Source organism: Cavia porcellus, unplaced genomic scaffold (assembly GCF_034190915.1).
Source record: "Cavia porcellus strain 051 isolate PalLab524CR breed Dunkin Hartley unplaced genomic scaffold, mCavPor4.1 scaffold_4, whole genome shotgun sequence".
NCBI classification, from domain to species: domain Eukaryota; kingdom Metazoa; phylum Chordata; class Mammalia; order Rodentia; family Caviidae; genus Cavia; species Cavia porcellus.
The window spans coordinates 25,395,323-25,420,041 of record NW_026947487.1 but is presented as its reverse complement, the minus strand read 5'-3'; the positions used below and the strand labels follow the sequence as shown (position 1 = coordinate 25,420,041).

Below are 24,719 nucleotides of genomic sequence, written 5' to 3'. Positions count from 1 at the left end.
CTTTGACAAATACCATTAATAACTCTTTTATTTAACATTAATTATGCTTACTAAATTTTGGCATGCAAGAAAACCCCCAAAGTCTACAACTATATTACCTCCTATAAAATAATTTTGCAGTATAATTAAGTGAAGAACCTTCAAATGGGGAGATTGTCCTGGTCCTGGTGCCATCACAGGTTTCTTATCAGAGGGAAGAAAGAAGGCAATGTGATGCTGGGAGCAGAGGCTGCAGGGCTGGCGGCTGAAACGGTGAGGTCTCTGCTGTTGCCCAGCACTGTCAGTGTCTGGCTAATGGGCCACATGATCATCTACTGTTGTGTATTTCTTGAACTCTGAGGGGAAGTAAAGTAAAACCTCCTGGCAGGAAGTAAAGACTTGCTAACTGTAGGACAAGCTAGAAAATGTTTTATGAATTGGAAAAATTGACATTGTATTAACGTTGCAGTGGAGGCTGCTAGTTGTCCATGACAATTTTCCCTTTCATCCAGTATAATGAAGCTGTGATTGGGCACATGGCTGCCTACCTGGAACTAAGTTCCCCAGGCCCTTGTAGTTGGGTGTGCCCACTTAATTAACTTTCCTCCCACAGAAGTTAAGTTGAGACAAGGCTGCCTTCTGTTATCAGTCCTTTCTCCTCCCCATTGGCTGGATCTAGGTTATTGCAACAATGGCCCGCAGGACGTTTCTCAGCTACTCAAGGTTAGCTCTGTAATCTGTGTATCCTAAATGATGATTATAAGTGCATATAAAATTTAATTAAGCGGTATAATTAAAATCTGAACATTTTACTGTTTATATTTTACTTCAATTAAATCTGGGGGTTTTTTGGGGGGGGGAGTCTGCTGTTTTGTTTTGTTTTTTTTTTTTTTATTAACCTAGATGCAGAAGTCTGAGTTTGGCAAGAACTTGTAGGAGAGTGCTACAGTTTGGTAAGAGATAAAATTACCCTGGAGGAGAACGATGGCAGAGAAGATGAAGAATGCAGAATAATTTATTAAAGGCAGCAAATCCAAAGGACCAGGTGGGGTGGACAATAACAAATTTCGATAATAAATATTTGACAGGTGAGAGTGATACTAAAGTCTCAGTACTCTAGGTCTATTTAAACAAGGTAGTAAGCCCAGAAAGTACGGATCTGGATGGGGGAAAGCATCTCCGTTCCTTTTCACACATACATGGAAAATAAATTTAGTGTCCCTAAGCCAAGAATTTTGTTCGTTTCTTTGTTTTGTCTTTTGGATACAGGGTCTCATGATGCAGTTCAGGCTGGCCTTGAACTCGCTATGTAGCCCCGGCTGGCCTCAAATTCTCAGTGATCTCCTGCTTTAGATGCCTGAGTGTTGGAATTACAGCATACAAATTAAATGATATATTAATTAATACCATGCTGGGTATGCTTTAAATATTTTCAATACAATACAAGCTGTTTCTCCAGCTGAGTAGTTCTGGAATTGCAATTTGCTATTTTGTTTTAATTATTAATTTTTTAAAGCAGCATTAGGTTCCCAGAACAATTAAACAGAAAGATATCGACTAATCCCTTATTCCTAACCCTCAGTTTCTCCTCATTAACATTTTGCTTCAGTATAATGTACTTGTTACCACTGACAAGCAACATTACTACATTATTATTAACTGGAGTCCGCAGTTTACATTAGCGTTATCTCTTTGTGCTGTGTCATTCAACAGAATTGGACCGATGCATAATACCTCAGATCTCTTTCATCGTTCAGAGTAGTTTCACCATCCTGAAAGTGGCTGTGCCCCACCTGTTCATCCTTCCCCTTCCTTTCCTAACCTCTGGCAACCACTGATTTTTTTTTTTTTCTTTTACTATGTCTGTAGTTTTGTCTGTTCCAAACTGTTGTGTGTTTGGAATTACACAGTGTGTAAACATTTCAGAGTAGCTTTCTTCACTTAGCCATAAACAATTAAGTTGCAACTTGCTATTTTTGTTGAGCAGTGAAAAAGAAAAATGTCTAAACATAGCCAGTTCATTTTTTTAAAAAAGATGTTGGTGCTTTTCCAATAGTGATTACACACACACACACACACACATCTTAAGATGCTAATCATTTAGGATCTACACTCAACAATATGAGTGGGACAAACGTAAGAAACACTGAGTTTTGGAATACACTATTCCCACTCATTCTCATGCTAAATTTAGTCTTCACCCAAAAGTAGATGGAAGTCCACATTTGTGACCGTGAATATTGTTCTTTCATTAAAATACTATTTAAATAATAATAGTAATAATAAAATAGTATAATAAAAATACTATTTATGCATAATGTTAGGATTTTCTGGTGCAATAAGAAGCAAAAAGTAAGGCTGGGCATGGTGGCTCATGCCTATAATCCCAGCACTCGGGAGGCTGAGGCAGGAGGATCTTGCGAGTTCGAGACCAGCCTGGGTTACAAAGTGAGCTCAAGGCCAGCCTGAACTGCATAGTGAGAACCTGTCTCAAAAAAAGACAAAAAGAAAAGAACATATTTATTGAAAATATGGAAAGGAGCTCACAACCCTTATTGGTTGGGCTATCTACTTTGCCAGAGACAAATAATACCACAGGAGGTTTTATGACCTTTGACCAGAAGCAGCACTTGGGGCAGGCACTGATGACATGGGAGATGATTGGAATTTTCTTCACTCACAAATGGGAAAGGGATTTGCAGTTAGGGCTGAAGAGGAAGGAGGAAGTGGTGCATTCCCACTTTAGCCTTCCTCCATGTTAGGACACTGCCGTAATCGTATAGTAATTAAACTATGACAAAACTCACCTAACATATTTGCTTTTTCATTCAATAGTCTTCATGAAAATTGATGTTACCATATTTTGCCTGTTTTTGAGGTGTTTTCTTTTTTATTAATACACATTTGCAGTACATGCAGTTCATAATCATTTTGGGGTATGTGTTCATGATATAATGATCCTTTTTTTAAATCTCTTTTCCATCCCCTTTATACTTCCTCCTCCAAATTCTCTTTCCCAATTTCTGTGCTTTGTAATATTATTAATCTTATCTCATGTTTATTACATATACAACTCAAAAAATTAGACAAAAGGCTCAAACAAGAAATGAACAAGTAAAATGAATAGACACTTCTAAAATGAAAAAGTACAGATGACCAACAAATGCAGTATATGAAAAGGTCAGCATCTCTGGCCACTAGAGAAATGCAAATTAAAGCAACACTGATTTCATCTTATCTATCAGAAAAAAATGGCTATCATCAAGAAATCAAAAGGTAACAAATCCTCTGGGAAAAAGGAACCCACCTACATTGCTGGTGAAAATGCAAATTAATACAACCATTGTAGAAATTAGTATGGTTATTCCTCAAAAACTAAAATTAGAAAGCTTATAGACCTAGGTATTTGTCTCCTAGTTATCTTTCCCGAAAAGCTAAAGACACCCTACTACAGCAATATATACACACCAATTTTTGTATCAGCACAGACTAGATAGAAGGAGACAAGGCAATAGATCTCTTGAAAATGAAATGGGATGCAAGAGAACATGAGAGAGAGGAGTGCATGGGGAGGGAAAAGAAGTAGAATAAAGATGTGCCATTGTACAAGAACTTAACCCAAATGAATGTGAAACTATATGTCATAGCATGAGATAAGGTTAATAATATCATTAAAATAAGATTTGCAGGGTAACAAAGTGGAATGTAGAATTGCCAACAAATGCTAAAATATTTTAATAGGTTTAGTTATTGCAACGTATAAGTAGAATGATTCTGAAATAGGTGTACTGAACAATGAGTTAATGCACTTACATCGTTAAGAGTCAGAGTTCTCACTGAGGAAGAAGTGTCATATAAACTCACAATTAAAAATGGAAAGAAAGAACCATGGGGATTGATTAGAACTGAAGGTAGCAATGTAGACTTACAATTCTAAATACATTGTTATTTGTATAAGTATATATGTGCACTTGTTCATGCATGTGCAGTTACATATTTGCAGGTTTATATGCACATAATTGCATATGGATATATGTGCACTGTGTATCTATGGGTAAATGTCTACATATGTATATGTAAGCACACCTATACACACACACACTTTCTAGCTCTATTCACTGAAAGAGCCAACATGCTAAGACACTCCACTAATCAAGCATACTTACTGCCCAGAATTTGGCTTCTAGTATCATTTCCCATTGAAAAGAAACATGGCTCCACTCCATGGAACCATGCTAAACCACTAACATAATTAAGAGTACTTTAAAATTAATATTGCATTTATTGTGCAAAAATCAATTAGGCTGAATATTCAAAGATATGATGTGGTATTCACTAATTACAATGAGCTACAATCTAGGCAATGATGATACAAGATGAGTCTAGAACATATTGTTATATCTTAAAATGAAAACAATTTTTTTTTTCCGGTACCAGGGATTGAACTCACAACCACACACTTGCAAGGCAGGCACTTATGCCGCTGAGCTAAATCCCCAGCCCCTAAAACAATGATTTTTTAAGTGAGGGAGTTTTAAAAAGGGACAAAAAAACAACTTGACAAAGTCCCATATGGACAATCAGGCATGACTGAGCACCAAAATATTAATTAGAGTAATGAAATATCAACAAATGAAAATATAAACTACTGAGTGATTTCCATAACACATGACAGATGGGTATAGATAGATAGACAGACAGGTAAGATAAGATAAGATAAGATAAGATAAAAAGAAAGTGTCTCACTTAAGACAGAGGGCTGAGTGTTGGTTGGTAAATGTGGGAGGTCGTCTGGTCAATAAATTAACTTGTAGCATCATAGTGAACACTGGATCAATCAAGAAACATTAATGGATGTTAAATATTGGGAAAAATTTTGTTGAACAGAGTTTCTTTCAAGGACTTAGTGTCTGACCACAAGCCAGCCAATTTCAACTTTATTTACTTTTATTTTTTTGGTCTTTTTTGAGATGGGGGTCTCACTATGCAGTTCAGGCTGGCCTTGAGCTCACTTTGTAGCCCAGGCTGGTCTCAAACTCGCAAAGATCCTCCCACCTCAGCCTCCCGAGTGCTGGGATTACAGGCATGAACCACCACGCCTGGCCAATTTCAACTTTAACACAATATAATTATACAAACAGAAAGTCAAGCAACTCTTCACCTGGTGACTAAAGCTAGTATCACTGGAGTGGAGTAGATGGCTATTGTGTGCGACCAGAGGCAACATCTTGAAAAGGACATGCCATCACCTATAAAGCATTCAGTGGTGAATAGATACCCTGAATCTCATCATAAGAACACAAAAGACCAATGAGGAATTTTCTAGTAAAAAGAGAGAATCATAATCTTCAAAAATGTTGACACCAAACATAACTAAAGGCTGTGGAATTATTCTAGATTAAAGAAGATTAAAAATATATGATAATAAATTTAATATCTGGCAATAGATTGATCAAAAATGGGAAGGGAAAATGGTACAAAAGTCATCAATGAGACAACCGCATGTAAACAAAACCTTGGATAACCTTAGTGTATCAATGTTAAATTTACTGACGTTGATAGCTGTGGTGATAAAAGAGAATATTTCTAATCTTAGGAAATACAAAATGAAATATTTGTAAGGTGATATAGGGTAAAGCACTGTGAAGTATTCACATCAGTATTGATCTCAAGATTGGGCATTGTGGTATCACCTGTAATCCCAGAACTCAGAGGCTAAGGCAGGAGGATCACTGTGATTTCGAGGCCAGCCAAAACTGCATAATGAGACCCTGTTGGTCTTAGTTACTTTTCTCATTTCTGACACAAAATAACCAATACACAAAGTTAAAGGGGAAAATTTATTTAGTTCATAGTTTGTAGAAGGTTCAGGCCATAACTGGCCAGCTCCAAGGTAGAAGAACAATGGTTCATGGCAGCAGAAGACAGCAAAGCAACAAGGGAGAGAGCAAGACAAGACTATTTCTGCCCCTTATATCGAATTCAGTTTCCTGAGGGTAAAGCAGTGCCAATCCATCCAATCAGTGGGCTGATCCAGTAATCGCCCACCTTAATCCCAGCAGCCTCAATCCCAGCATTGCACTAGAAATCAATCACACTCTAGATTCAACCACCTCTGAAAAAAACCCTATGGTTGCATAAAGTTTTGGGGGGACATCAAGATACAAATATAATGCTGCCTCAAAAAATATTGATATCGTAATTGTAAACAGAGTGAAGACAGCAAATTATAAAATGATGAGAATAAGTGAATCTGAGGAAAACTGGTATAAGAGGTGTTTTTAGCACCACGCTTATTCTTACATTTTTTTCAAGGATGAAATCATTGCCATATGAAAAATTCAAATTTAAGAAAATATCTACAGAGTATGTTGGAACAATAAATATCTTTCTATAGACTCCTGATCTCCAATAATTTAGACAATTCCTTCTGTTCACCTGTTAAAAGTCATCTATCAGGACATTAATTTCACTGTGCCATATTAATCCTTAGCATTTCCTACTCAAAAAAGTGTACTTTTCACGTCATCTGAAATTGTGTTTTGACTCTAGTAGCAAAGTGAAAATAGCAATGACTTAAAACATAAATACCTTTCGGCACTCAATTTGAGAGACAAACCAGTGCAGGATTTCCCTGAGTAGTCGTTGCCTTGGTTGCTTTTATTTTTGTATGCAAGACTTTCACTGGTCTAGGTCAGATTCCCAGGATCTAATGCTCCAGGGTGGCTGCTAGAGCTCCACATTACATCCACATTCTAGCCAGCAAGAACCAGTCATTTGTCCCATGCTAACGGGACTCCTCAGAGATCTAACCCAAATCCTTCCACTTGCTTCTCCTTAGCCAGAACTTAGTCTCACAGTCACATCTAGATGCAAGAAAAATGGAAAATGAAGACCAATTGAGCATTTTGCCCCTTTGTGTAAATTCAGTATATGTTTCTATCATAAGAAAAACAGGAAGAATTAATACTGGGTTGGGAATTATCAGTCTCTGAATACTTTATGTTGTGATATTTATCCTCATTTTATTTGTATTCCTCTACTGTATCATGTTTTTGTTTGTTTTCTTGTCACTATCATAACCTATAACATAGGATGCTTCGATATGAAACATGCACTTCCCTTTTGATCCCTCCAGTCCTAGCTCATGGCTGGTCAGAAAGTAACCAGTCACATTTCATCAGGGAAGTTAACAAAATTAGGGCAGTGGACAAGGGCCACCTGCAATATGACAGTTAAGTCTGACATACATATCACACAAGCACCCACTAATTAAGGAAAGACCTTGAGAACAGACCTCTGAAAGTTTGATTTGTTTATAAAATCCAAATTTTGGAACTGATGAAATTCATTGATGATTACAAGTCACAGAATATATTATTCAACTGAAATGTTAAGGGGTAAACAATAATCCTTTATCATTAGTCTCAGTCACTCTTCCCTTTCTCAACACTGAGTTTTTAGAATTCACTCATTCTTTTCAATATTAAAATATATATTAGGCATGTGTTTCTGATCTCACTTAACCACTTAATAACCCAATAGGTTCTTCAGTAATTTCAACAATTAGTGGCATAATGGAAACAAGAAATGAAAGAATATCAGGTCTCTACATGACATTTCATCTTCTCAAGCACATATGATGTACAGAGTCAAACTGACAATCAGGTAAGAGCAAAGTGACAGTCTTTTCATATGAACACAATAAATGGAAAAGAGTTTGCATGCACAGGAAGACAAAGCCCTAACACTCCTATAGTTGAGCTTCTATTGTGTGCCAGGCAATTTGCTGGACACTAATGGTAGAATAGCGTGAAAGGGGAGAGAGAGAGAGACAGAGAGAGACAGAGAGAGAGAGAGAGAGAGAGAGAGAGAGAGAGAGCGCTTTAATTTCATGGAGTCTAAGTGTTGTAGTCAGGGGTTATTACACAGAGAACACCTCAGGTCAGGACATGGAGTTTACAATATTTTTATAATGGTCACTGAAAGTTAACACAGGAGAATGCAGGAAATCTATCCACAACACCAACGACATAGGTATTTAAGTCAAGAGCCTAAACCCCACGGCAATGTCCCACATGAGTCCAGATAAAAACCCAGAGCTCAGGACAACGCCTCCACGAGTCCAACTGGAAGTCCAGGGCCCACAAGGACTCTCGCCAGTCTCTTTTACGGATTCGTGCCGGGAAGACCCAAGGGTCAGCGGTGGAAGCCAGAAAGTCCATGCCAGCAGGATGAAGGAGCTGTGCTAGTGGGATGAGGGTTCTACACTGGAGCTGAGAAGTCACACTCACCACAAAGAGCGGGGCTGTCCTGAAAGGAACCACAGCTGTCCCCAGCAACAGGGAGGCCCCGAGATCCTCCGACGACAAGCACAGTCGGGAACGTGCCAGGAAGCAGCGTGAGGAGTTCACCCTGGAGACCAGGCAGCACATGTCTTCCCCTCTGGAGCCAGGAAGCAATGCTCGATGTGAAGACCAAAGCCTCTCCAGGAGAACCAACAGCTCAGACAGCAACTCGTAGGAGAACCAACAATGCCTCCATAACGCCTCAATCCCTCTCCACACCTCTCTTCTTCTCCACCTATTTATCCTGGCAACCCTTCTCAGGTGGAGCATCTTCTCTCAATGCATGCTGATGTAATCCAGCTGGTGTTAAGTTGACCACTAGTTATCGAACCATAACACTAAGCCTTGGAGAGTTCTCCTTGCTAGCAAAAGCATATTTCCAGTCTCAAGGTTGTCTACCTCCAAAACTCATGCACTTAACCATTATATTCTTACATTAAGAACTACCGTCCTTGCCTTGTGTGGTGCCATATGCTTGTAATCCCAGTACTTACAGGGTTGACACAGGGGCACACCCTACATATTGAGATCTTTGTCTCAAGAAAAAAAATTATCCCTTGAACACCTTGAAATTTAGGTCTATACCTAAATGATAAAGATCCTCAATTGATGCATTTGATACTTTTGATTTTGATTAAAAAATCCAGTTGATGGCAATGGGTACTAGAACTGGAATAATTTTTAAAGTAAAATAAAATATTCATTGATATATTTATTATCTTTACTGTTTTGGATCACCAGGCTCTAAAATTAATTACCAAAATTCTGAAGTGCTCAGATTTCTCTGTGGCTGTATCTTGTTATAGGATGGGAGTAGGAACCAGGTTCTGATTTGTCCTGATCAATAAATTGGTTAGAACAGCTGGTAGGTGTGAAAGATTACCAATTTATTTTAGAGCAGAAATAAGGAAAAACAAATGAGGAGAAGAAGTGCAAAACAAGTGCTCAGGGAAAATTTGGGTGCTTTAAAGGAAAGAAAAGATACATCTTGCAAGCAGAACAGGCCACTGCATAAACAAGAGGGCAGTGGCCCCAAAGTCAGCTGTCACCCTTTTATGTCTTCTTTGATAGTTGATCTAGATGGCCCCACTTGATCTCGAGCTGGAAGGCTGATATGAGGTGCCAGAGCAAGGCACAATCAATACTCAAGGCAAAGGACCGGTTCGGGGGTAGCACTCTGCCTAATCCTGTCAGGCTTAGGTGTTGCTGCTCTGAGCCAATGGTTAATAAGTCTCCTCAATTGGTAAGCTGTCCCCAGCTGCTCAGCCATGATATGCCCTAGACTCCTACAGCATCCACGGAACAAGCAGTGCTCTGAACTGCAAAGCAACAATGTAGGTGTTGTTTTTCTACCTAAACATTCAAACATTCCATTTTTTTTGGCAAACATTCAATTTTTTTCTTAAACTGATCAGATAATTTGGTACTCTGGGCAGCCTCATCACTATGCCTGCAGCATCCTGGAGAAAATATTACCCAAAATAAAAGATGAGGCTCTGCAGTGTGCAAAATGAAAGCCATGCCAAGAAAAGTTGACACACCCTCCTTTGAAGATTACTGCTAAGTGTCTAAAACACTGCCAAAGAAAGCATCTCAGCCAGGGTTACTTCATGTCAACCTTGCTACTCTAATTCTAAGTACCTGTTGTAACCCACCCAAAAAACAAGGCCCCATGATGAAAAATGGGGCAAGACCCCTGAGATGGAAAACGGGGCAAGAAGACGATGTCTTTTTTTTTTTAAGGAGAAAAAGAAAAAAACAGAAAAAGGGTACAAGTAATACAAAATTTAAAAAATAAACAGTAAGAAATCACTAGTTAATAGATTACATATTCTCACCTTAGAAATAGTTGTTCAAGATACAAAATTAAAGCATATAAAGTGGACTTTCAAATAGTGAAGTGTAGACAGTTTTGTTCACTGATCCAAAAAAACTCAGTAATATGGTTATCTATCTTATACACTTAAACATATACACAGAAACCATTGTTCATTTTCTGTTAGTTGATTCTAAATACCCTGTCATGCTGTCATTCTCTTAAATGGTTTTACATTGTTTTGATATATTTAATGCTACAATATACGAAGTTGTACTCAAGCATTTCAAGGAAAGAGACAATATGGTAACTACTTTTATGTCAGGATTATCTTGTGGTGAAACACTATTCTGCTTAAATGGTTATGTTTTGATCTGCGCTGTTTTGCTGTTATGCCCTCTTTTATCTCAATCTCCACTCCATTATTTACTTTTTTATTTTTATCCTTTTAATTAAGGGAAAAATAAATAAAAATAGCAGGATATATTATAGCAACCCACTTTGATTTTCCATTATCTTGATTTAAAGCCCTGTATTACTCTCACCATCTTGTTTTTGACTGATGTCCCCCTATTCTGCTTTGCTTGATAGTACCAGGTTCGAAAGTTTAGGCAACAGCTGTGAAGACAGTGAGGTTCATTATGACGCCCATTCTCATTGACTGTTATCTACTTTTGAAGACCTACAATGTCTCCAATGTTTTGGTTTTGTCGGTTCTTTACTGTTTTGTTCAATTTTATTATAACTGATGATATAGGCAATTCTATTAGAGATAGCAGGAGGCATTATGGTAACCATTATTGATCACCTTGTATTATGCTTTTACGTTATCTATTATGTCCACCCTTTTGATTTGACCGACTCTGTTCTGTTACGTCACATTTGGTTCTACTCTCTTCCAAAACAGTAATAAGAACTGTGGGAGCAACAAGACCCAAAATGTGTAATTGTCATTGTACAAAAGAGAGGAAAAGAAAGTGCTCTAACTGATATAACTGCATGTATGTTTAAGTGTATAAGATAGAAAATGATATCACTGAGTTTTATTGGATCATTGAACAGAACTGTTTGCAGTCTCACTGTTGGAATGTCCACTTTACAAGCTTTAACTTTGTGACTTGAACAATTATTTCTAAGATGACAATATGTAATCCATTAACTAGTGATTTCCTACTGTTTATTTTTTTTCTGTAAATCTGTATAACTTGTACCCTTTCTCTGCTTTTTTTTTCTCCTTAAATAAAATTTTAAAAAAACATATATGCAGTTATAACCTTTAGAGCACTTTCTTTTCTTTTCTTTTGTACAATGACAATTATACATTTTGGGTTTTATTACTCCCACAGTTCTTATTGCTTTTTTTGAAGAGAGTAAAACCAAATGCGACATGTCAGAACAGGGTCAGTCAAATCAAAAGGATGGACATAATAGATAATGTAAAAACAAAATACAAGGTGATCAACAATGGTTACCATACTGCCTCTTGCTATTTTAAGAATTGCCAGTTATAATAAAATTGAACAAAACAGTAAAGAATAAAACCAAAGCATTGGAGACATTACAGGACTTTCAAAGAAGATAATAGTCAACCAGAATGGGCGTCATAATGAATCTTATTGTCTTTACAGTTGTTGCCTATACTTTCGAACTTGGTACTATCAAGCAAAGCAGAATAGGGGAAAATCAGTCAAAACAAGATGGTGAGGGCAATACAGGATTTCAAATCAAGTTAATAGGAAATCAAAGTAGGTTACTATAATGTATCCTGCTATTTTTTATTTTTCCCTTAATTAAAAAATAAAAATAAAAAAGTAAATAATTTTTTAAAAAGGAGGGGATTGAGATAAGAGAGGGCATAACAACAGAACAGTGCAGGTCAAAACATAAGCATTTAAGCAAATAGTGTTTCACCACAAGATATCCTGACATAAAAATAGTTATTATGAAGCACTTTTATTTTAGCTGGCCCAGAGACACAGTGCAGATGGAATTTTCAAAGCTGTGCAACTGAGTTAGAATTTTGACTGATTTTTATAGTTCATTTATGATTAGCTCACTGATCATTAAGTACATAGTGATGAGAAACAGAAACAAGGTGGGCTTTTGTTCCCCTTTGCTTGAGGTCAGAGGCATCTCACAGTGGGTTGTTAGCCAATTCATAGCCCTTGGTCTGCCAATTCCAGGAACTTTGTCTCTCATAAAGGGAACAATGGTGGAAACAGCATCATTTGTCTCTTACAAGGGGAACAAAGGTTGACACAGCAAACAGGTTACTTGGGGGAAGATGCATACAGAACAGCATGACAACACGGTCAGTTAATTTATAACAAATTTATAACAATGTGGCCGGTGCTCCACGTACATAGTTACTAGGTCAATAAGCATAGAGCAAACAGTACCCATGATATCACTTACAGCACAACAATTCTACCTTGGATTTTTAGAGACTATACAGGAACAAGGCCATTTTTGTTTGATTATATACATTGTTTAATTCCTTCTTTAATTTTCTCTGTAACTCATTGGTTATTCAGTAGGGTATTATTTAATTTTCATTTGTTTATGGAGTTTTTGCAGTTTCTCTTGTCCTTAATTTCTAATTTCAGTGCATTATGGTCAGATAATGTGCATGGAATAATTTCAATTCCTTTCCTTAAGCATGTTCTATGGGTTAGTATATGGTCTATTTTAGAGAATGCCCCATGTGCAGCTGAGAAGAATGTGTACTCCGATGTTGCTGGGTGGAACACTCTGTACATGTCTACTAAGCTCATTTGTTCACAAGGTTATTCCTTTCTGTTATTTCTTTGCTGATTTTTTGTACAGTTGATCTATCTCTTTGTGACAATGGGGTATTAATTTTAATTTTATAATTTTATTATTGCTCATTTGATTTTTCATGTCTATTACTATTTATCTTACATAGTTAGATGCTCCCATATTTGGTGTATATATATTTATGATTGTTATCTCTTTCTCTTACAATTTTTCCCTAAGGAGTAGGTGGTGATCTTCTTTATCTCTTTTGATCATTCTTTGTTGAAGATCACATTATCTGCACATAGAATAGCTACCTTGTTTTTTCCCCTGGGGTTCCCACCACATGGACTATTGTTTTCCATGTTTTGACTTTCAGTCTATGAACTTCCTTTTGAGTTGAATGTGTTTCTTATATACAGCATATTGTTGAATTTTGTTTCTTGATCCACTTTGCCATTCTGTTTCTTTTGAAACAGAATGATGAATTGAGGCCATTTACATTAATGGTTATAACTGATATGTATTAGCTTATCTTTTTCATGCTATCTTTCTTCTGTTGATTCCTTAATATTCCCCTCTGTTTAATTGAGTGCCCAATTTGTTGTTTTCTTTAAGTTGTTCTTAGAACTGTGGTCATTTTTATCTGTTTCTAGAATATCTTTCAATACTCGTTGGAGGGTTGGTTGGGTGATCAAGAAGTTCTTCAGTTGTTCTTTATTGTGTAAGTATCTTATTTTTCCATTGATTTTGAAAGATAGTTTTGTGGGGTATATCAATCTGCATTGAAAACTGCTTTCTTTTCAGTACTTGAAATACTTCACTCCATGCTCTTCTTGACTTGATGGTTTGTGTTGAGAAGTCAGCCGCGATTCTGGTAAGCTTTCTTTTATAGGTGATGTGTTTCTTCTCTCAAACAGCTTTTAATATTCTGTTCTTATGCTGAACTGCTGAGACCTTGATTATTAAATGTCACAATGTAGAGTTATTTTGCTTACAGCTAATTGCAGTTCTATATGCCTTGCTTGTCTGGATGCCTGGTTCTTTTCTCATGTTTGGCAAATTTTCTGCTCTAATTTCTGCAAAGTCTTTTATGTCTTTTGTGTTGTCTCCTTTTTCATTGACACCTATCAATCTTACAGTTTCCCTTTGCATTCTCTTGCAGCTGCCATATTGTTATTTCCTGATTTCTTATTATTTTAAAGAGATCTTTCACTTTGTGATCACTAGCCACAATCCTGTCTTCAAGATCTGAGAGTTGGGCTGGAGGTTTAGCTCCGTGGCATAAGCGCCTGCCTTGCAAGCAAACAGTCATGAGTTTGATCCCCGGTACCAATAAAAAGGAAAAAGACAAAAAAAAAAAAGATCTGAGAGTCTGTCTTCAATTGCATTTTTGTGTTTTTTGCCAGCTTTCAATGGAATCTTTATTTCCTGGATATCTTTTTGAACCTGTTTCATATGTTCTAATTGTTTTCCCACATTGTCCATTGGCAGTTTTCTATGCTTCTCTATTTTTTACTGTTTTCTTTGTATATACTCTCCAATTCTTTATGTTTATCATTTCTGTGTTCACTTGAGAGATTATTTCTGATCTGATTTCCTTTACAGCTTTCTGGAGTTGTTTCTTTACTTCCATTGTTATCATTTCAGGAATTTCAGGTGTATGATTTCTAATTCATCCATGTTGTGTCTCCTGTATTAGATCTGGATGGGCTGGAAGTTTGAGACTGCATTTTGTTCTTTCATTTTGGCATTTTCCTGTGATTCCTCTGAATCAAGTGGATGCCAAGTCTTAGTTGCTTCCTGTGTTGGCAGCGTATTTAGCAGTGGCCTCACTGAGGGCTGCCAATGGTTGTGGGTCACTGAGTGTGAGCTCCTGGCCTCTGGGGGCTTCAGAGATTGTTCGTAAGTGTAGGAGAGTCATTTGGGGCATCTCTCAGTCCCTGTGGGCCTCTGGGTGCAGACTCCCTGTCCCGATGGGCCTCAGAGATGGTTCCTGGGTGTGGGCAGATCATTGCATACAGCTTCCCAGTCCCTATAGACCTCACTGTGGCTCCTGGATGACTGCAGGTCACTGGGAGCAGACTCCCAGTCCCTGCAGCCTCAGAGATGGTTCCCAGGTTTTAATTTTATTTTAATGAGAAAAAAAACCCAAAATTTTAAAATTTAAAACAAGATAATGACAGGGTTTAAATTAGTTACTCAGAGTAAAAGATAGGTACTTAATTGCCCAGATAATACTAGCACAAATTTTTCTTTTCAATGAAATAAGAGAAATTAGTAATACAACTATTTTAACTATTATATATATACATATATACTCTTACCTCTGTTCTTTTCTCCTCTCCCCATCTCAGTTTCTCTTTCCTTTTGAACAATTTCTTCCCATTTCACTATAGCTATTGTACATTTTGGATCTTATTTACTCCTTCAGCTTCTCACACCAGGGAAACAATACAATATCTACACATGTAAATATCTAATTTATTTCACTTATGAGTATGGCCTCAAGTTGCATCCATTTATCTATAAAAATCTCTAGTTTATCCTTAAAAGAAAGAAATTTTTAAATATTTGTAAAGAGCAATATTGAGAATGCTTTTTATGATACTTTCAAGCCAATAACACATGCCTGGCTTGCTATGGAAGGTGATGATATTCATCATGAACTACATAACCAAAAATTATAAGTACTTTTTACTTCACATAGTAACCAATTCTGATCATGTGCAGGGAATCCTTTGCCCTGTGCATGTATCAGTTAGTTCCAGTTTTACTTTGTAGCCACAGTTTCCATGAGCATGCTGGGCTGTTCCCAGCTCTTCCATCATGGGCTATGTCTCTGTAACAGGGACAATGTAAGTACAGAATGCTTTGGTTGGTACATTGTGCAAGTAGGATTTAGAATGTGTCACGGAACTTTTCATTTCTCCTCAGCATCATTAGGATTTATAAAGATACGATCATGTCATTGGAGGCTTTCTTGAATGGACTGGAATGGGAAAGTAGAAATTCAGAGGCAAAAAGCACTCTAGTGGGGTAAGCAGCCTAGAGAGCTCCAGGCAGTGCACAGAAGCCCTGAGAGATGGATGACTGGCAGTAGGTAACAAACAGACCAGTCAACCCCATAGACACAGGGTCAGGGCAATCACATGAATGTAAACCTGCACGTAATTGCCATTGGAGACAAATGGTGCATGATCCTAAAGAAAAAATTAGGGCACTGTCAGCAGGAGGACTGAGGAGAATGTTTGTTACAGTTAAGGGGTTGTGCAGAGAACAATTAGAATCAGGACATGGATTTTATAATATTATTTTTATAATGGTCATGGGGAGTTAACACAAGAAAATGCAGGAAATCTATCCGCCACACCAAAAACCCAGAGCAATGTCTCACATGAGTCCAGATGAAAACCCAGAGCTCATGACAATGCCTCCCATGAGTCCAACTGGAGGTCCACAGCCCACAAAAAGGACTCACACCAGTCTCTTTTACGGATCCGTGTCGGAAGGCCCAAAGGTCAGAGGTAGAAGCCAGAAAGTCCATGCCAGCAGGGTGAAGGAGCTGTGCTAGTGGGATGAGGGTTCTATGCTAGAGCCAAGAAGCCACACTCACAACAAAGACCAGGGCTGTCCTGCAAAGCACCACAGCCATCCTCAGCAACACGGAGGCCCCAAGCTCCTCCAATGACTAGCACAGTCAGGTACGTGCCAGGGAGCCAGTGTGATGAGTCCATCCTGGAGACCAAATGGCGCATGTCTTCCCCTCCTGAGCCAGGAAGCAATGCTCAATGTGAGGACCACAGCTTCTCTAGGAGTACCAATAGCTCAAACAGCAACTTGTAGGAGAACCCACAGTGCCTCAACGCAATAACGCCTTAATGCCTAACACCCTCCTTCTCCTTCTCCACCTCTCTGTTTATGCTGGCAACTTTCCTCAGGTGGAGCAGCTACTCTCAGTGCCATGCTGGTGTAATCCAGCTAGCATTAAGTTGACCACCAGTTCTTAATCCATAACAATGTTGATACTAAAATCCTTACTTGGTAAAACTCAAAAGTGAGGTTTATTTTTTAAGTCAATGTTTAGAATCAAGTAAAGGGTCTGAGCAAGAAAGTCGTGGTTGACACGATACTCATTCTCCAAGCTACAAACCTAGACGTCCCTAAATTTCCTCCAGCTTGGAAAATAATTGATCCTCCAGCTAGGCATGCAGCCTATTCTACAAGGAATCCACTATGGGAATTTAATAATTTTGCAGTGAAGAAATCAAGAAGATCACTAAAATTCTATCTTTTTGCTTGTATTTCTAATTCACTAAAATATTCATTGAAATAAATTGGTTCCTTTTGTGATCATTAATTACTTATACAATTTAAGAAACTGAGCAATTGAAGATAGCTCTGCAATGCTCAAATGAATATTTGAGTGCATGTTGCATTGTAACTTATCTTGTAGGTTGACTCATAATCGCCCTAGACCCAGGATGGCAAAGGCTGCTATTTGCCCTAAACATCTGATCTTCTTCTGGAGCAGATGATTGTGCATGAGGATAGAGTTCTCAATTTCTCTCACAGATAGACAGTCTGTGATGAAGTTCTGACCAGTGGGACGTGAGCACAGTGTTACCAGATGTGCTAGAAAGTGTCTTTAAATGGTGAGAACATCCTTTTTCCTTTCCCTTTCCCTTTCCCTTTCATTTTCCCCTTTCTCTTTCCCTTTCTTCTTCCAAATGGGGAAATGATAGATTGATTTAAGGAACTGATCTCCTGGATGGAGGATCTCCAAGAAAGAAACCCATGTCCTTGAGTATCTCAAGAAGCAGAAATGCCTGCAGTTAAAGGCACTCATTTTGCCTATACTTGGGCATTAATGGGAGAGAGAAATGAGCTTCTTTCTTGGTTAAACCACAGTCATATGATTTTTATGGATAGTCACAATCAAATTCAATTCTAAGTAATTCACTGAGGAATCACATATGCAAAAATTACAGTAAAGAAAAAAGATAGTATTTCTGCTGTTTCATTGGCCAATACTAAGTGGTCACAGGGACTCTTGACACACAAAGTGAGATGAGGATGAATCTACAGGAAAGCTGTTGTCGCACAATCTGTTTTGGCCATCTAACAATTCATTTGATGCAACATACAGGTTGACCAGTGCCATTAACATTCTCTGAATGCATCCTGTTTACTTCTGTCATTGTCTCTTTGAGAGATATTTTACAATCACTAAATTTCTTACAAAGATATAAAATAGACTTTGACAATTTTGATACTTTCATTCCTTAGTAAAAAAAATATATTGAATGAAATTAAAGGGGAAAAAATAAGTTAACTGGATAATCCAAAAAATTCTTTTAATGCCAAAGAAAATCAGAAGTGGACCCTAAGATGAGAAATAAGCCCGATACTAATCTTTCCCTGGCAGCCACATTGGCAGAGTAATAAGGCTTTAATCAATAGGTAGATGATTCTCAGAAAAACTATGGAAAAAAGAAAACCATTAACATCCACCACCCTTCTGGGTGATCTCTTATTATCTTTTAGCATGCTTAAATGTTCTTTATTGATGTTCTTGAGCTACTCCTAGTCTCCCCCCGTCCACCCCGCACACACACATAATACCCCTGGCTAAGGTGATTCCATTCTTCAATCCTTTTATCTCATTAACATGATAGATCATACATTTCTTCATTCAGCCCTATGACGTATGTTGCTGTAAAATAGTCTATCACCCTCATTTTAAAGAGCTAGTTAGTGGAGGAGCTGCAATTCAAATATAGACAGTCTGGTTCAAAGCAAGACTGAGCTACAGCTACATCCCACTCCTTCAGAAATAGCTGCAAAATAAAAATGGTGTTACTTATCACATAATCACATCTGTCAGAAAGTAAAACTCCTACTCCTAGCTAAAGTTGATCTTTTCAAAGAAAATCAATACAAACTTGAGGAAGCTAATGGAGGAATATTGGGAAGGAGGAATCTCTGTCTCCCTCAAATCATACCCTTCTGACAGTGCACCAGTTAGTACAAGCTGATCTCTAACCACAGTCCTATGTATATCAATGTCTGAACGATTAACATACAGTGTGAACATTAGACAGTAATTTACTTTTGAGATTTTTAAAAATTGAGAACAGTGAGACTGAGCCCTACTGCGCCTGCCCCTGTCTATTCAAATTTTCCAATAGATTCAATTTTCTTTTTTATGAAACTCAAATCCTTTCTTATGCAGTTTAAAGAAACTGTTGGAGTTTTATTATTTCCAGCCTAGTATCAAGCTGCTGTTCTTCAATACTGCTTACGCCTCATTGTCATTTTCACTCCACCATTGATTTTTCTCAGTATAGCTAGAATGTTTAATCTAGAAAATATGAACCTTAAAATGGCTTTTTTTCCTATTGTGATTGTAACAGACTTTATACTAGGGAGTTTTCAAGTAATAATTCAGTCCAAAAAAGCTATTTGTAAAATAGCATATTTATAATGATAATAACTAACACTTTCTATTTTATGAGATAGACATTTTTGTCTCTGTTTATGCATGAGGGAAGTGATGCTTAGAGAGGTTTCGTATATTGCTCAGGATTTACCATGGAATAAGGCCAAGAATTAGTACGCATTCAGATCACCAGGCTCCAGTGTTGTCCTCTTTTCTTGGTGCTGCAGTATCAAATGTTTTGCAAATATTAATAGCTTCATGATAATGAAGTGAGTTATATGGTTGATGAAAATCCCAATTTCATACATAAAAACTCACTTTAAAAAACCAATCAATAGTTCTTAAACATTTTCATGTAACTCTAATCAACATAATTTTTGATTCTAACTCTCCCTCCTCGGTCTGTAGGAAAGTGGGAAACTAACTGACCACACTTGCTGGAAGACAGAAGCCATGTTGCATCCATGGGGTTCAATCCTCTGCCCCCTTCATGGAGGACTGGGCAACAAGAAGGGATTTGCCTTAAGGGGATCAATCCACTGGCTTTCTCAGTATCAATATGGCCCAGATTAAGATGATGAACTAAGAAAACAAGATTTTTTTCCTGAAAATATAAGACTGAGTTAGTAACAGGACCAGCACCACCTTATAGAAAGTATCAGAAAAACCATGATGGTCCATGTGGAAGTTGAAGCCAAGAAAATTGAAAAATCAGATATATATATATGTCGTAAGAGCTACCATTTCTGTGATACTTACTGTGCATTTCACATTCTTGAGTTTTTACCCTATGAAAGAATTGCTGTTATTAACAACTCCTCAACTGCCATTTTACTTATGAAAATGAGAAGACACAACAATGAAAAGTCTCTAACAAGGTCATACAGTTTGGCAGGAGAGAGAGATTGAAAGCCAAGCCTCAAAGCTTTACTGTCAAATTTGATTTCATACAAAGGCCATTTATTGTATGTCCATAGAGAAGGTAACCACATATGCAGAGAAGTAGAGAGTCATGAGAAGGAAAGACACAAAGAATGGAGGGGAGAGAAAGAAGGAGAGAGAGAGAGAGAGAGAGAGAGAGAGAGAGAGAGAGAGGGAGAGAGAGAGAGAGCTCCAGGTCCTAGCTCTACTGTGGCTCCTTTTGTCAGATTCCTGTAAGATTCCTGATTGTGTCCTTACATAGGACAACTTCAGCATCACTGTTCCTTGCAGACAGGAGTTCTTTAAGTAAAATAATGTGACTCTTTTTGCTATTTTGTAAATACAATGCCTAACGGTGCTAAAGTTTATCAATAATAATTTTTTGCTTGAGGTAGGATCTCTTAAAGCTTTCAGATCCGGTAGGACAGATAAGACAAATATATAGAAATATTTGTTATTGCAAAGGTTCACTGCAAATACGATCCAGATAAAAGTTAAAGTAAGCTGAATACAATAAAACTATGGGTCATAGATTGTGAAACGTACTTGAGAAATAGATATAAGCTGGGATATAAAGGAAAGAAGGCTAAGTTTGCCTAAACCACAGCTTGAGTAAGAGTAGGTGAAACAATTTTTCCTTTGTGAAGAGAGGGGGAAAAAACATTGAGAGAGCTGAATAATAAAATTGTCTTCGTTTGTGTGTGTGACAACTACTAGAATGCAAGGGAGCAGAAAATGGAGAGTAGAAAAATTAAAATTAAACAGCATAAAACTGCACAAGAACCCAGGCCAGAGTGATTTCTATGGTTTTCAAAAACTCAGACACGTTTTTGGTTTTTGCTTGAGCAATTGCACTTAAATATAAAATTTCATATTTACAAACCATCACTAGGCTGGGCAGTGTGGCACATGCATCTCATGTTCTAGTTCAGCATGAGCTACTTAGTGACTTAATAAGACTGTCTCAAAAAAGAAAAATTTTGCTTAAAGCTGCAAATGTAGCTCAGTGCACAGGCTTAGTGCCTTAGTGCCACATATAAAAAAATCACTAAAATTTCCATTTTATGACTTACAATAAAATATACAAGTATCCTGGGATCAAATATCTCCTAGTTCTATGTCTTCTAACCTTTGTTTGATTTTCTTGGTGGAGTGCATGCTGACATATACAAGGCACCCAGTAAATACATGTGGACTAAATAAATAAGTATTCATGTTATTCTTCTGTTCAAAGTTGAGATTACATCTATAAAGAAAAAAATTCTATTCAAAACTTTAAGATGAATTATTTTTACTCATATCTTAGAAAAACATGCAATTATTTGCTTATGTTAATCTATTATCTACTTTGCTCCCAGACTATCTGTTCTTATTGACTCATGAACCTTTTGTGATCATGGAAGAGAATGGAAATGAATATTCCACTGTTTAAGTAAACAAGGTTTTGCCCTAAATAAACTGCCAACCTGATATGATTGCACACGGAGTCCAAATAACACCCTCATTCTCTACCCCAGAAAACTCCAAAAGGCTCTGGGCTTGAAGAATTATCGTGCTATAAATATAAACTAAAAATCCTAGAAACACAAAAGAAAATAAATTATAACCACTCACACTGAAAGCAATTGCCATCTAAATAAGATTGAGTGTTCTCTAAGCCTGAAGAATAAAGCATCCATTTTGATTTTTTTTTAACAGAAGACTGAGTGTTGGATAATTTATTCCAAATGCAAGAGAATACAATCTAAAAGGTTGTAGGGATAAATGAAGATTTGGAAAATTACAGATGAATATCAGTACATGCAATGCTTCCATTTTTGAAGCAACCAGTAGGTAAGTTTTAGAAGCTTTGTTATTACCTCAAAATGAATGAGCATATTAAAAACAACTTTCCAAAAGTAAAAATCAATGTCAACATAATACACTGAAATCAGTACGCCCATATATTGTGAAGTAATCAAATTTAAAATGGTCATCTTAGTTAAAAACATAAATATAGAAGCAGAGAGAACCTTCACTACATATATATAGCTTTAAAAACACTTATAGTAGTTATATTTAAATTAAAAATTGAAGTATTCTCTAAAAAGAAGAAAAAATAGAATTCAGAACATATTAATAGAGAATCACTTTTGCATTCTATGTCAAACAAATGACAAATCTGGGAAAACATTTGTAATAAATTCAATAGTCAATAGCTTTAAAATATTAATATATATAAAACATGTTTTACAAAATATAAATGCACTTGATCCCACCATTAAAGTGGTAAATTACTCTTACCATGGTAAATTTTATATTATGTATATTTTATCACAATTATAAATATATCATATGTAAATGCAGTAGGAATAAACTAAGAATCTGACAGGGTGATGGCTGTCACAGTGAGCAGTTTAGTTGGGGAGGTCCCCCCTATGAAGGAGATATACAAAAAAGCCGTGAGGAAATGGGGAATAAATTTGGTGCAAGTGTGCAGACAGAATGTTCTAGGAATGAAAGCAACAAGGAGAAAGAATTTCAGGCCACATTCAAGGCACTCAAGGTGGCTGGAATAGGGTGAAAAGTGGGATTAGGAGAGAAGAACCCAGAATTGCCAGAGGAATTATCACAGTAGACTGTACAGGCAATGGAAGAATTTCTGCTTTTTCTGCAAAGGAGAGTGAAAATCACTGTCACAACAGGACAGAGGGCATTTGTTTTCTGATGTGCTTGGTTAAATATCCCCTGGCCCTTGGGTCAGACCTTCAGAGGGCAGCGGCAGAGCTAAATACAAACATGCACTATAAAATTAGATACCAAAGTGAATGTAACAAGAGAACAAAAAGTGAATCACAAGTTAAAACATTAAAAATCCAACAGATAATAAAAACATCAGAAAACTCCAGTGAATAGCCCAATATTTTTATTAATAAACTGCCCAGATCCTATTTAAAAATCTATGTTTACACAGTTGTTCCTCTGTATTTGTGGGAGATCGGCTCTAGGGGACTCCTCTTCTAAGGGTACCAAACTCTACAGATGCTCTAGTAACTTACTAAGATGGAATAATGTTTATGTATAACCTATGCAGATGCTTCTAGACAATTTAACTCGTCTCTAGATGACTTACAATACTGAACACTGAGTATCTGCAGTGTAAGTGGTTGATAGAATATATTGTTTAGGAATAATAACATGAAAAAAATCTGTACGGATGTAATGTCCCTTATATTTTCTATTCACAGTTGGTTGAAACTAAAAATAAGGTGAAAATAAAATTTTTTCACAAATTTTGCTCCATTCTGTGAAAATAAATTTGTAATATCATAGTCATGAGAGAAAAAATAAAGTTAACTCCAATTTCCTCTAGTATGGACAGTCTTCCCAAATTGTTTACAATATCTAATAGTTTAGAAAGTTTTATTTCTTTTTTCACATCTCAGTGCTGGTGATGTCATGTAAACTTTTGGGATCATCTAACTTAGGAAAAGTCCAATCAAGGTTTATTTCACATATGAGCTGTAAAGTCAGAGCAAACATGCGTCTTAAGTCACCTTATAACATCCCCATTACTGTGAATTGTTAAGAACATTTCATGTCACAAGAAACTTATTCTCCCAATATGTTTATAAAATAATTGAAGCCAATTCATTGTTCCCATTGGAAATCTCTTCTTCCTTCCTAAGAAATGAATGATTTTGGTATAATATGAATCTTTCTATAATTTATTTCTTAATGTCAAAACAATTTCTATTAATTTTATCACATTTCCTTATCATTTTTGCTCCACATTCCTTTACTTTTACCTGAATTTTTTCTCAATTCTGTAATGTCATACTGATATTCTATGGGAAGTAAACCTAGTAAAAGAGGACACGAGGAAATAGATGAGTGGACAGTACAAAACTAGTGGGAACAATAAATAGTGGGTCCCAGAAGATACTAGAGGGAAGAAAGAAGCTGGGAAGCAAGGAGGAACTTCAGTCAAGGGGACACCTCTTTTAGGACATCTATGACTCTCCATAGTGGTTTGGTATGTGTTCCTCCCATAGCACCCTCTATTCTAGCACACTTCGTACAAGCAAGATACATTATACCATTTTAGCTAGCAATACTCCTTTTGACATTAAGCTCTTCAAAGGCAGGGTCTACCTATTTGCTCACTACTGTATGACATATGCTCAGCATGAAATAATTACGCTCATTTAATGAACAAAAGAATGAATGCTGCTTTGGGGATTTTTAATAAATTGGAGAAATTGTTGCAACATAATGTGATCAGAATAAAACAGTAGATATCAAAATATGTACTACAGAATGATAATTATTGAACTGTTACTGAACTGTTACTGAAGCTGAGCATAGTTTTTGCTCTACTTCTGTGTATATTTGAAATTTACAACAAAAAGGAACAAATATTACACAAAATTTATTACCACCTATGTTGAAAATATCGTACATTGTAAAGAACATA

General features: G+C 36.8%; 1 protein-coding gene and 1 long non-coding RNA gene across 2 annotated transcripts in view; one reads left to right on the top strand and one right to left on the bottom strand.

Annotated features, from left to right (window-relative positions):
* Positions 1–24,719, bottom strand: part of Scel (sciellin) — a 148,897-nt gene that overhangs the window by 114,458 nt on the left and 9,720 nt on the right. The window lies entirely within an intron of this gene.
* On the top strand, positions 31–14,156 carry LOC134475671 (uncharacterized). Its single transcript, XR_010046856.1, has 5 exons — positions 31–1,024; positions 7,525–7,647; positions 13,557–13,624; positions 13,708–13,777; positions 14,066–14,156. It is a non-coding gene; the product is annotated as an uncharacterized LOC134475671 (long non-coding RNA).